The sequence below is a fragment of the Cibotium barometz genome, chromosome 7 (assembly GCF_041138505.1).
Source record: "Cibotium barometz isolate CiBa-2024 chromosome 7, ASM4113850v1, whole genome shotgun sequence".
NCBI classification, from domain to species: Eukaryota; Viridiplantae; Streptophyta; class Polypodiopsida; order Cyatheales; family Cibotiaceae; genus Cibotium; species Cibotium barometz.
This window is the reverse complement of record NC_141052.1, coordinates 48,447,399-48,461,252: the sequence shown is the minus strand read 5'-3', so window position 1 is coordinate 48,461,252 and position 13,854 is coordinate 48,447,399. Positions and strand designations below refer to the sequence as shown.

General features: G+C 42.5%; 1 pseudogene; it reads left to right on the top strand.

Annotated features, from left to right (window-relative positions):
• Positions 1–7,146: 7,146 nt before the first annotated feature.
• Positions 7,147–7,866, top strand: LOC147637115 (secreted RxLR effector protein 161 pseudogene; annotated as a pseudogene).
• The last annotated feature ends 5,988 nt before the right edge of the window (positions 7,867–13,854 follow it).

Genomic DNA, 13,854 nt, shown 5'->3' with positions numbered 1-13,854 from the left:
TGCTGCTTTTTAAGCTTGCTACAATTGCTTGCAGTGCGCAATGACATCATAACTGTTGATATTAAATGGGGCATTTTACCTAAGTGATGTATAGAATGCTAGTCTAGATGAAATGATATATTTGCTATACTGACTGAATTAAAGAGCCTTACCGCATCATCTATGTTTCATGTGTTTTTGTGTTGGGTGGTCAAATGGTGTGATTTTCCTCCATGCAACCACAAAGACAGTATGATGAGTGCTGTGTTGTTTTCCTGGTTGTGGACATAAATGTTTGCTGCTTTTTAAGTTTGCTACAATTGCTTGCAGTGCACAATGACATCATAACTGTTCATATCACACGGGGCATTTTGCCCAAGTGATCGATGTATCTCCCTGTGTGTCTCCTCGTGTCTTGCCTGCAGTGTGTGTCCTCGCGTCTTGCCTGCACTGTTCAAATTGAACGGGTCATTTTGCCAAGGTGATTTATGTATGTGCTGGCATGTGTGGGAGCTCTCATGTCACTTGTATGTTTTCAGGCCTATGTATGTGAACTTCGATGTTTTCCATTGTTTTGACGAGTCATTTTATAAGAGCTCGATCATCAATTTTTTCCATTGTTTTGAGCTTGATCTGAATCAAAGCCCCCTTTTCAAATTTCTAGCATATCTCATGATTATTATCTGGTTTGGTGATTGAGGGTTGCTTGATGAATGTATGGCTTGAAAGTTGAGGGCCTTTATAGACAGAGTTTGCCTGACAATCATACTTGTAGAGAGGAGATAGGAAGCCATGTTTGCTCACTGCCCTGAAAAGATGAAGTCTTGAGCAGTCACGCTCATACTGGGGGGGCTCTAAATTGTGAGACCCCCAAAAGAAGGTTTGGTGCTCCCCCCCCTCTTGGACAAAATCTTCATGTGAGGAGCGAAGACACCAAAATCTGCAGTGCTACCTTCACCTTTTGGAAAGAACCTATACATATCCTCTGAATTCTCGCTTGTTAAACTCAATCAAGTTTTTGAACTTCCAGCAATATGCTATTCTTGGATGTCTGCAATGTAAATGATTGGCTGGGATGGGAGGTTGTGTGTGTTTTGTGCTCTCCTAGCTGTTTTTTCCCCATGGTATCTTGCTTAGCAATAAGCTGTATCAAGAATCCAGTTTTTATACCTGGTGAGGGTTTCTTGCATGGTTTATGGTGATTCGGGGAAAAGCTAGCTATGACTAGTGTATGGCCAATGATCATATGATCCAGGAAATTCACTGCCTACAAGACTGCCACTTGCAAGGTCCAGATCAAGATTCAAAATAACTCTCACTAAAATAGCCTTCTCGAATTTGTTAAATTGCACCTCAACAATGGTGAGCCACAGCCGTTAGGTCCGTGTTGAGTGTGCAAGAATTGAAGGAGCACATAAGTAGGCTGTGTACATCATGCTAGCAACTCTTTAGCTATAACTCTTCTTTTGAACTAGGTGGTGGTGATTATTTACACACTTATATTTGGGTTTCAAGATTAATGTTAATCTATTTGTGATTTATGGTTTCTTTCTCTCATTTAACTATCTATCTATCCATCTACCTAATTATCTATCCATGACACTGTGGATGTTGCCGAGCAAAGTCGAATCAGTGCTCTTTGTGGAAAAGTATGAGAGTATTATAGTGATCATCAAATTTTTTGATGAGTCATTTTATAAGAGCTGCTCACCAGGATTTACCACCAAAAGGTTTGGTGCTCCCCCTCTTGGACAAAATCTGAAGACGGCAAAATCTACAGTGCCACCTTCACCTTTCAGGGCCTTTGTATACACATCTTCGAAATTCGTAGGGCAATCGCTTGTCACACCCAATGAGAAATAGCAATGGTAAAGTCCGGCAGTTAGTTTTTGGTAACATGAAACTAAGGCTGGGATGGGTTGCACGTGTTTTACATCTTGCATCAAGCAATAAGCTGCATCAAAAAACCAGTTTTCATACCCCAATTGTAGGTTTAAAATGGCCAAGTTTTACCATTGCTATGGATTTGAGCAGCATCAAGTTAGTTTCTTGCATGGTTTGGTGATTGGAGAAAAAAGCTAGCTATGAAAAATATATGGCCAAAAAGTTTGAAAAAAAAAACAGTCAAGCTGTGAGTGGTTTGCCTGTTCACTCTTAACGCAAGCATGCGGGGGTCGAGTTACGACAGAGCATGTTTGAACATTCATGGTTGACCAGTCATGTTTGAACATTCATGGTTGACCAGTCACCTCATGTGACACTAGATATCCAAGGCACTAAAACAAAGTTGAGTCATTTGTCACAAGAGCTGTCCAGCAACTGAATTTGTTGAGAGCCTGAAAAACAACCAGGTACACGCTCAATCATCGATCTGCATTATATTGTTGTTTCTTGTGTTTGATCGAACCCACATTCACATGTACCTTGAATTACAGGCTCAAATTAGAACGGGTGTGTGAGAGAGAGAGAGAGAGTCAAGTTGATTTCTTTGGTTCTTTGCTTACAAAACAACTCCTTCATATACCAACGCGAGCAGAGTGGGAGGGGGAGATATATAGGATTTGAGGAGAAAACTTAAAATTTTCATAATCATAAAACTCAATTTGAAGCCCATGCAAATGAGTTATATATATATATATATACTGTTGGACCAAGTCACAACTTGCAACTTACAAGTGCCAACTAGAGTTCACTGTTCTACCTAATCTATCTAATCGTAGTAGGCTAACTGGATTTCAACCACTCCCTAATCCATCTAATCGTAGTAATGTGGGAGAAGGATAAAAAAACAAAAATAGGTCCCTTTTATTTCTACCCGCCCATTGCCCAATTCCAATTTCCCATACTCAATTACAATTTGCACCTTGAGTCATGCAACAATGCTAAGCGCATCTAGCTTCTCCTTTGCTCAAGCACCTAGCTTCTCGTTTGCTCAAGCACGTTGCATGAGTCATCTACACCGAGTACTTCACCGACACACGCCAGCCTGATTGATGGGATACAGAGTTGATTTGCTGGCGGTTTCATTTATGCTTAAGTAGTGGGTAGTTGTACACTGCTGGCATACATACTTAGCCGGCCTATGTTCTTATTTTCAATACACACTAAGGCTTTCATATAAGTTGTACTCTTTCCTCTTTTATGTACTAAGTAAGTAAGTGAAGAAGAAGAAGAAAAAGCTTTGGCCTCCGTCTCCTTGTGTACGTGTATGAGTGAGAGCTTCTTCCTGTGTGTGTGTGTGAGCTTCTTGTGAAGAAGCCATAGCTTCTCATAGTTTTTCTCATGGTATCAGAGCAAAGCAAGCTTCACAAATCTCTCTAGATTGTGATCTAAGAAAGCAACAAGCAAGTCATAGGAATTAAACTCTAGGCGTCATCGAGAGCAGGGTAGCAGGTGCAGGTGAGCTCACAGAATCATATTGAGCTCAGATTTGGTGTGCGCACAAAGGTCAACAAGACCTCAATATAAACCCATAGGGTTTATATTGAGCTCACAGAATCATATTGAGCTCAGATTTGGTGTGCGCAGAGAGGTCAACAAGACCTCAATATAAACCCATAGGGTTTCTGGTTTATCGCACTCCAAAGTTTATTGCAGGTGATTCCTACAGTTACAGGTGGTCGACCAGAGACGACCAAATTTGTAGGTTTTTGCAGTTTTGTGCAAAAACTGCACATTTCAGAAAGTTGCTGGGTGCATCAGGTTTTGGGAATATTGTATGTATGCACATTATGGAATACGTACAGTAATTGTGGACTGAGCACTTGCTATAATTAGACTGTATTGCAGATTGTGGTTATTTAGGCTTGTTGCCTAATTTCTGAGATGGAAGATAATAACTACAATGTTGGAATTGAGAAGCTAGACAAGAACAACTACAGCCATGGAAGTCTAGAATGAGAAACTACCTCATTGGAAAGAGCCTATGTGATTATGTGACAGGAGATGAGGACGAACCACGACTCCCTCAAGAGAGTACATCAGCAGAAAAATTGAAAGCTTGGAGGGCATGGAATGAGAAAGACAAGAAGGTCAGGTTTCTCATTTCACATAATGTCTCAAATGGCATGGCCATATACAGGACCTCAATACTTCAAAGGAAGCATGGGACACTCTTGAGAGGCTATACAACACCAATACCGAGGCCAAGAAGATTCAGCTCAAGAATGAGCTGAACAACATGAAGAATAATTTGTCAATCAATGACTATGTGCTAAAGATTAAAGAGGTTTCAGATGCTTTGGGATCAATTGGTGCACCCCCAGATGATGATGATTTAGTGTGTGCAGTGTTGAATTGCTTGAATGATGAGAAGTGGAAGCCATTCTCTACATCTGTTTATGTCTGCAAAAAGTTTTCGGACTTTGAGGATCTCGTTTCTCTCATTATAACAGAAGAAATGAGAATGCAGGGACAAAAGGGTTCCGGAGAGCAGGCACAGACTTTCTATTCAAACTCTAGAAGAGGAAGGGAGAGGTCTCAAAGAGGACGTGGCGGTGGTGGTAGATTTGGTAACCATCACCAAAATTAGCAAAATCAGAATTATGTAGAAAATACAGGTTGTGGAAGAGGAAGAGGAAACCAGAGAGGAAGGGGGAGCTTTAGAGACCGAGGTGGATGGCAACAAAGGGATAACAATAACTCAGATGGTTGCTGGACATGTGGCAAAACAGGGCACTATGCAAATGAGTGATATCACAACAAGTCTAATGATAGAAGAAATGGCATGCCACAACAAGAAAACTATGCCTCATCATTAAACAATGATAATGATGGGCGCTTATTTGTAATGCAGCACATGATGACACATGATGGAGGTACTAAAGATGTATGGTATGTTGACTCGGGTGCTTTAAACCACACGACATATCATCAAAATTGGTTCAATGAAATGAAAGAGCCAAGTAAACTAGGTTATGTAGAAACAGGTGATGATACTATGCATCCAATTGAGCATGTGGGAAATGTTCCCTTGTCTATGCATGATGGAAAGGAGAAGTACATGGTTGATGTATTGCATGTGCCAACTATAACAAAGAACTTGGTTTCAGTTGGCCAAATGGTTGAACAGGGATTACAAGTACGATTCAATGAACATGGCTATTTCGTGGAAAACTTTAAAGATAAGTGCAGATTGGTTGCTAAGGGTAACAGAATGGGAAGGATGTTTACTCTAAATGTAAACATGCCAAGAAAAGGTACTCCTGCAGAAGTTGACATATTGCATAAGCAGATTGGACATGTAAATCCACAAAGGCTAAAAACTATGCAAACACAGGGTATTGTAACAGGGTTGCCCAACTTCAAGACTGCTAATATGCAAAAAGTGTGTGAAGCATGCCAGTTTGGGAAGCAAGAGTCAAGGCATGCATTTGCAAAAGAAAGGAATGTAAGTGAAAACCCACTAGAAGTTATACACTCAGATGTATGGGGACCCACAAAGTCAACATCTATTGCAGGTAGCAGTTACTATGTCACATTCATTGATGACCACAGTAGGAAAGTGTGGCTTTACTGTATGAAGGCTAAAAGTGAGGTATTTGAGCATTTTAAACATTTCAAAATGATGGTTGAAAAGAAAACATGAATGTACATTAAATGCCTAAGATCAGATGGTGGGGGAGAATACTTCTGAAATGAGTTTAGCAAGTTGTTGTATAAACATGGCATTAAGAGGCAGTTTACATGTCGCTACAGCCCACAACAAAATGGAGTAGCAAAAAGAAAGAACATGCATATTGCTAAAGTAGCTCGTGCATTCATGAATGAAAAGGAGATACCTGAGTACTATTGGGCAGAGGCTGTACATGCAGCAATTTATATTATGAACAAAACTCCCACTGCTGCGATACATGGCATGACACCTGAAGAAACGTTTACAGGGAAGAAGCCTGATTTGTCACACCTTCAAGTGTTTGGATGTATTGCCTATGTACACATACCAGATGTTGGATCCAAAAGCAAAAAAATGCGTGTTCATTGGATACTCACTTGAGCAAAAGGGGTATCGCTATTATAACCCTGTTACATGTCAAATCAGAGTAAGCAGAGATGTAGTATTTGATGAGTTAAATAGCTGGTATGGTGGCAAGAAAATTATGCATGTTGATGGTGAGAAGGAAGACAAGCATGCAAAGGAAGTGTAGCAAGAATCAACAGTGATTAGTGGACCAAAAGCTAGTGCACAGACTCGTACAAAGGTTAACCCATGGTCAGGTAGGTTGAGGTCACCAAGTGCCTCATCAAACGCATCAGTTGAAAGCACTGGAAGGAATGTAAATTCAAAAAAAGGGAAGAATAAGATGGATCAGCCCATGGCTGCTTTTGATCCTGGAGTGCACAGGTCCATGTGTGTAAAGTATCCAGTTGAAAGGTTGAAATATGATAATTTTGCTGCACATCATTTTATGTACATGTGGCAAATGTTGTGCAAAGTGAAGAACCCACTTGTTTCAATGAGGCGGTTGGAACTAAACATTGGAATGAAGCCATGGATGAGGAGATGAATGCATTGGATGGTAGTGGTACATGGGAGTTGACACCACTGCCTAATAAAAAGAAGGCAATTGGATGTAAGTGGATGTACAAAGTAAAGCACAATGCAGATGGTTCGATAAGCAGGTACAAGGCACGCCTAGTCGCGAAAGGTTATGCGCAGAGTTATGGTATTGACTTTGAGGAGATGTTCAACCCCGTTGTTAAAATGGCAACTGTGAGAGCAGTTATTTCTATGGCTGCATTAAAAGGATGGGAGTTGCAGCAAATGGATGTAAAGAATGCATTTCTAAATGGGGAATTGCAAGAAGAAGTGAACATGGAGCAGCCCGAAGGATATGTACATCCAGAATTTTCGCATTATGTATGTAAGTTGAAGAAAGCATTGTATGGGCTGAAGCAAGCACCAAGAGCATGGATAGATAGAATGAACAGGTTTTTACAAAGCATTGGATTTGAGATCAGCAAGGCTGATCATTCATTAAATGTGAAGAAAACAGGTTGTGGATTGATTATCATTGTCATCTATGTAGATGATCTTATTGTGACAGGAAGCAATAAGGATGAGATTGCGCATGTAAAGAAGGTGCTTGGGGCTGAATTTGACATGAAGGACTTAGGAGAGCTGAAGTATTTCTTGGGCACTGAGGTGGCGCGAACACCTTAAGGCATATGGATGCTGCAAAGATAATATGTGCTGGACATGTTGAAGAAATATGTGATGGGCTTATGCTTGTAGCCACGTTTATGGATCAGAATGCAAATTTGAGGGCTGATGTTGGAGAAGTTTTGGAAGACCCAACAATGTACAGGAAAATTGTTGGAAGTCTTATCTATGCAACACTCACAAGACCAGACATGTGTCATGATGTAGGAGTGTTGAGCCAATTTATGCAGGTACCCAGGAAGCCTCATTTGGATGCATCACGTAGAGTGCTACGCTATGCAAAGAGCACTCTGAATTATGGGCTCTTTTATGCACATGGAGTGGACATTGAAGTGTTTGGATACACTGACGTAGATTGGGAAGGGTGCTCATATGACAATAGGTCCACTAGTGGCTATGTATTCAGTTTTAGCAGTGCTGCTGTGAGTTGGAGCAACAAGAAGCAACCAACAGTTGCTTTGTCTAGCATGAAGGCAAAGTACAGAGGTACAACAATAACTACATGTGAGATAGCTTTGTTACACAAGCTCTTACAGGATTTGGGACAGGATGGTATGAAGACAGTCACATTGTACTGTGATAACATGAGCAACATCCAATTGGCAAACAACCCGGTATTTCAGGCAAGGACAAAACACATAGAAGTGCACTATCATTATGTGCGTGAGAAGGTCCTTGCAGGACGTGGACTTGGTGTATGTCAGCACAGAGGAGCAAGTGGCTGACACCTTCACAAATTGTTTGGGAGCAGAAAAGCTAAACAGGTTTAGGAGCATGATGGGAGTACAAGACTATGGATTGAGCTTGAGGGGGAGTGTTGAGATATCACGCTCAACATATGACTCACCGGGGTGATGAGTCATCTACACCAACTACTTCACTGACACACGCCAGCGTGATTGACAGGATAGAGGGCTGATTTGCTGGCGGTTTCATTTATGCGTAGTAGTGGGTAGTTGTACACAACTGGCATACATACTTAGCCGACCTATGTTCTTATTTTCAGTACACACTAGGGCTTTCATATAAGTTGTACTCTTTCCTCTTTTATGTACTAAGTAAGTAAGTGAAGAAGAAGAAGAGAAAGCTTTGGCCTCCATCTCCTTGTGTACGTGTATGAGCAAGAGCTTCTTCGTGTGTGTGTGAGAGCTTCTTGTGAAGAAGCCAACTACTTCACTGACACACGCCAGCGTGATTGACAGGATAGAGGGCTGATTTGCTGGCGGTTTCATTTATGCGTAGTAGTGGGTAGTTGTACACAACTGGCATACATACTTAGCCGGCCTATGTTCTTATTTTCAGTACACACTAGGGCTTTCATATAAGTTGTACTCTTTCCTCTTTTATGTACTAAGTAAGTAAGTGAAGAAGAAGAAGAGAAAGCTTTGGCCTCCATCTCCTTGTGTACGTGTATGAGCAAGAGCTTCTTCGTGTGTGTGTGAGAGCTTTCATATAAGTTGTACTCTTTCCTCTTTTATGTACTAAGTAAGTAAGTAAGTAAGTGAAGAAGAAGAAGAGAAAGCTTTGGCCTCCATCTCCTTGTGTACGTGTATGAGCAAGAGCTTCTTCGTGTGTGTGTGAGAGCTTCTTGTGAAGAAGCCATAGCTTCTCATAGTTTTTTTCAGTTTGCCAGAGAACGAAACCACCAATCACAAGTGATAACATGCCACTCAGACCTTTGATGGCAGTGAGAGCTTTTGTGAAATGGGGCATTGATTTTGTCCGCCCTATCAAGCCACCAGCTCAACGCACACACGCAGAGTACATCATAGTTGCTACTGATTATCTCACAAAATGGGTAGAAGCCAAAGCAACAATACGCAATGACGCTAGAACCACAACAAAGTTTCTCTATGAGAACATCTTCATTCGCTTTGGTTTACCTATTGAGATTGTGAGTCACCAAGGTGCTCACTTCATTAATGAGGTCATTGAATTCTTGTTGGAGGAATTCATGGTGGTGCACAAGCACTAGGCCCCCTATCACCCACAAGCCAACGGACAAGCCGAGAGCTCAAACAAAACCCTCTGCACTGCCTTAACCAAGATTGTCAGCGAATCACGCACAGACTGGGAGCAGAAGCTATCTTCTATCTTATGGGCTTACCGAACAGCTTACAAAACTGCGGTTGGAGCGACTCCTTTTGACCTTGTCTATGTCATAAATGCTATACTTCCTATGGAATTCCTGTTGCCAACTCTACGGGTAGCAAAGGAATTGAAATGGACTAGCCATGAGTTGTGAATGCATGGAACAGTTAGAGAAGTTAGACAAAATGAGACTCCTTGCAATCATAGGCATGTATGCTGAAAAACGCAGACGTTAAGTACTGGCATGATCAGTACGTCAAGACGAACAAATTTCAACGAGGAGATTTGGTACTGCATACACATTGAAGAAACACAAGCGCAAGCTGAAACAAAGAGGCTTAGGTCCCTTCGTGGTAAGTGAGTTGAATACGAGCGGTGCGGTGAGATTGGAAACCTTAGATGGGGTGCCCATGGGAAACTTCATTAACGAGAGCCGTCTAAAGCGATACGAAGAACCGTTGACCAAGGATATGTTAAAACGCTTACATTCAGCCCAAACACGCAAGGATGGCCAAGCTTTACTGCGATGCCAAGCACGAGAAGAAGCTGAAGCCTGAGTGTAGAAGGCACGAGACCGTCGCAAGGCCGCTATTATGACCATTCACACGAGTGATGAGGATGATTTTGTAGATCCCTTTCATATACAACTAAGGATGCATTCGTAACAAGATTTCCAAGTGTCAGCCCTCATTGATTCAGGAGCTGATTGTAATGTGCGGTAATATGCGGTGTGGGATGCTTTAGGCCAACCCCAACTCACCAATGTCCGCACAAACTTTCATAGCTTCTCAGGTGAAGAAACTCCAAGCTTAGGCAAATGCTGCATAAAGCTTTCTATTCACGATCAGCCTATGTATACTACTTTTTATGTTACTAACAAAGATCAAGCGTTGGTCGATGTGGTGTTAGGCAGGTCATGGATACGCTCAACCAATTGCGGGCTAGACTGGACATCAAGGCAATACACCTTGCAGGTAAATTCTACAAGCCTTACAGGCCCAAGTGCAACTGCACTCCCATCTTTCCAAAAGTTGGAGACCACAATTCATAAACAGGAATCAAAATCTGATGAAGGCATGGTTTGGATAGCTGACACTTCCGTACTAGACAACCACGGGTGGCAAGTACCTACCTCTCTACTTCAGAAACAAGGCTATGGAAGGGGGGAGGCACACTCAAATTCAATCTGGTTACCCAAAGCATCCCGCAAACTTTTGCCTACTGCTTACATGAAACCACCACCTTCCAGAAAGAGAGTGTCTATTCAACCACCAACAAAAGTGATGTATCCCTAAAAACATTGGATTCCAAAGAAATTTCTACATGCGCAAGGATACTATAAAGGGAACACTGCCATATGGATTCCCAAGAGAACCAAACCGTCCACAGCATCTCCTACATTTGGCAAACAACCATACAACCAAAGGTCAAGCACCAACAAGCCTCAACCACAGGCTAAATAAGCGCCAAATACGCTCAAGTCATCTCCTACAACATCGAATTTGCCAAACCCCAGAGCTAGGAAACCAACAAGAGCCGACAAGGGAAAATGGATCCCAACACTCTCAAGTATTCATGAAAGCACACAACCGAAGACGCTATCGGCTTCTACCTCTACACCCATCACCCTTCATAAGAGCAACCCACTATCTCAGTATGAAGGTAACAAGCTAACAAACAAGCTTCAAGAGCAGCAAAGGCATCTTGCAGGGTTGAGCACTAACGGCTTGACAATCAAGGAAAGGGCGCTCTTATTGCAAGTCCAGCTCTTTGGTCGATCGTCAATTAAACGCTCCTTTCTCACACATTATAGTCAAGTCGCCACCACTACTTATAATGGCATAAGAGTCAAGAGTCCAGTAGCTAAGTCACTGAATGAGCGAAGCGTTAGTCCCAGCACTTTCAGTCCTACGTACTTCTGTGTATGAGTCGTAGATATTAAGCTATGTTAAGTAATTATGCTAAACTCCTATGACCCATCCCGTGATTACCCTATTAACATCACACTATCCCTCTTGTATATCTACAACCTACGAATGTGTTGTACGGCCTAAGTACGCCATTTTCCATTTACAAATCACCACGTGCAAGCGGAGTGTAACCTAGACATCAAGCCAAGTTTACTTCACAATTTTGGCGGTCATTGTTTGACAATTTCGGCACCCGATTGCAATTTTCTAGTGCATTTCATCCATAGACAGATGGGCAATCGATGTTCTCAAAGCATACTGTAATGATAAGCAGAATCGGTGGGAATCGCACCTACCACTTGTCCAGGCTATTCTCAATGATACTTAGTCATCCGGTATCGGCAGGACTCCGTATGATGCTGCTTTTGGGAAGCGATTCTCCTCAATCTTGACGAGAGTTGTTTCACCTTTTCTTGACGCTAACCGTGTGGTTGAGTCTTATGAAGAAATCATGGTGTCAGTAAAAGAGAGAATTGCCAAAGTCCAAGAGGCCTAGGCCCCACACTCGTCAGGCCAACAAGCATCGCAGGGAAGTACAGTATAAAGCAGGGGATTGGGTATATCCCCGGATAATGAAGCAGAGATTGAAACACGTGGGCGGACTACTTGGACGCCATGCACCTACCGCCAATTTAAGCAAGAGGGAAGGAATGTCACGTGCAAATGCACGATGACACGCTAGAACAAGTGCATCCATGTGCACACAGCAAGGCATTTTTAGCAAGCATGAGCACGTGCTACGTAGCTCACTCGAGGACTCTCCGGAGTGGCGTACAACAATTGCAGGAAAACCCTAAAAATGGCAGCAAGTTTCAGAACTTGATTCTGAGTCCGAACGAGCAAGTTAGAGCATGCATTAAAACCATTCAATTTTAGGCTAAAAACAATTAATTCATTTTTGCCGGGACAAACTTGTGAGTCGGGCAAATGAGTTTAGAGTATATAAAAGAAAACATTAGCCTATGCATTTTCGCATGATTCATCAAGCAGTCAAAGCATCGTGTGTTTCTCTCTCTCCTCCCTCAACGTGAAGAAGAAGCTACGCACACTTACGCAGTCAACAGCCCCGCGCTTCACGCACCCGCAGTCCCTCTCTCGCGCGCGCTTCGCGTACGCAGATTTCAGCCAAAATGCAGCAGCGTTGTCAAACCTCGCATCAGCGTTTTTAGCCTTCTAGCAAATACCCGCATTCACCCTCACCCGCAGAACCTGTAGCAGTCCTCAGCTTTGCTACACAGTGTACGAACATTCATATAATTCAGTAGTACATGTTAGATGACCTTCGGGCCACCGTTCTCCCACTCTCTCTATTTGCAATGTTCATCTCTATCTTACATTGCACAGCTTTGCACCCATCACAGTTGAGCACAGTGATTGTTTCTTTGTGTTCTTTCTAAGTTGTTTTCGGCAAGTGGGCACACCAGCCCTTCTACCTTAGTCTATGTGTGAGTGTAAAAAACTTGAAGCTTAAGAGTGGAAACATGCTCCCTTAACATTCCTTCTACCTTTGTAGATGTGCACTGTGTGAGTGTGAAGATGCGAAACTGTTGGAAATAAGTGCACACTAGGTGTACTATTTCTAGTCTAGTTTCACTTAAGTCTTTGTGTCTTGAGTCTAGTGCCATGTGGCACCTCTACATTTATCCCATAAGTCAGTCTACTCAATCTTGTACTTCTCACCTATATATTGTAGGTGTCACATCAATGAAAGCATCAATCTTGTGTCTTGTCTACACTCATCTCAAGGTAACTCTTTGTCTTTCATTTGTTTTTGTTTCATTTCTAGTTTTGCTCTTGCTTTCATATTTACAACATGGTATCAGAGCGGGCTGCTCCTGCCCTGTAATGCCAGCCATAGCTTCAAGCCACTATCTCCCTAGCTGCACTCCTCTTGTAGGACCAGCCTATTCACACTCTGCACAGGCTGCGCCGGCCTGAATCCTCTGTCCTGCGCCAGCCTGAACCCTCTGTCCTGCGCCAGCGTGAACCCTCTGCCCTGCGCCAACCTGTTTTCCCTGCGCCGACCTGTTTTTCAGTAGCAGCTACTGTTCTATTGCTTGGAGCTGCTGCTGCCCGCCATACTGTTGCAGTTTTCCTTTGCTTTCCTCAAGGTTGCGCATCATCTAAAAGGCTGCAGATCAACAAGAGGTTCTGCCACCGTCGCTTCCTCTTGAAGAGTCTACAAGGTAATTGTGCATTGTCTCCATCAGTTTGCTGATTAGTCCTTTTTTTATCTGCAAACTGCTAGTTCCTCATGCTTCGATAGGCTGTCAAATGCTATGGCCTTGACAAGTGGTGAGAGAGCCGGCTTCTAAAAACAGTTTGGATCTCTTCTTTCATTCATTTCTGCAATCTTGTAAGGGAATAGACACTGCCCTTGCATTTTAGCAAGAGGTAAGACCTTCCCACATGGCCTCTTCTACTCATTCTCTCATGTCTATCGACAAATTCAATGGCTCCAACTTTCATACTTGGCAAATCAAAATCAAGTGCCATCTTATGAAAGAAGGTCTCTGGGACATTGTTCACCATGCTGCTCCCGAAGATTCCGACATTGAGCAAGTTATCACTTATGCTCCCACTGCTAAGAATGACAAAGCCTATGCTATCATCCTGCTCGGTCTTGGAGATGATTACATTCATCACATCTCC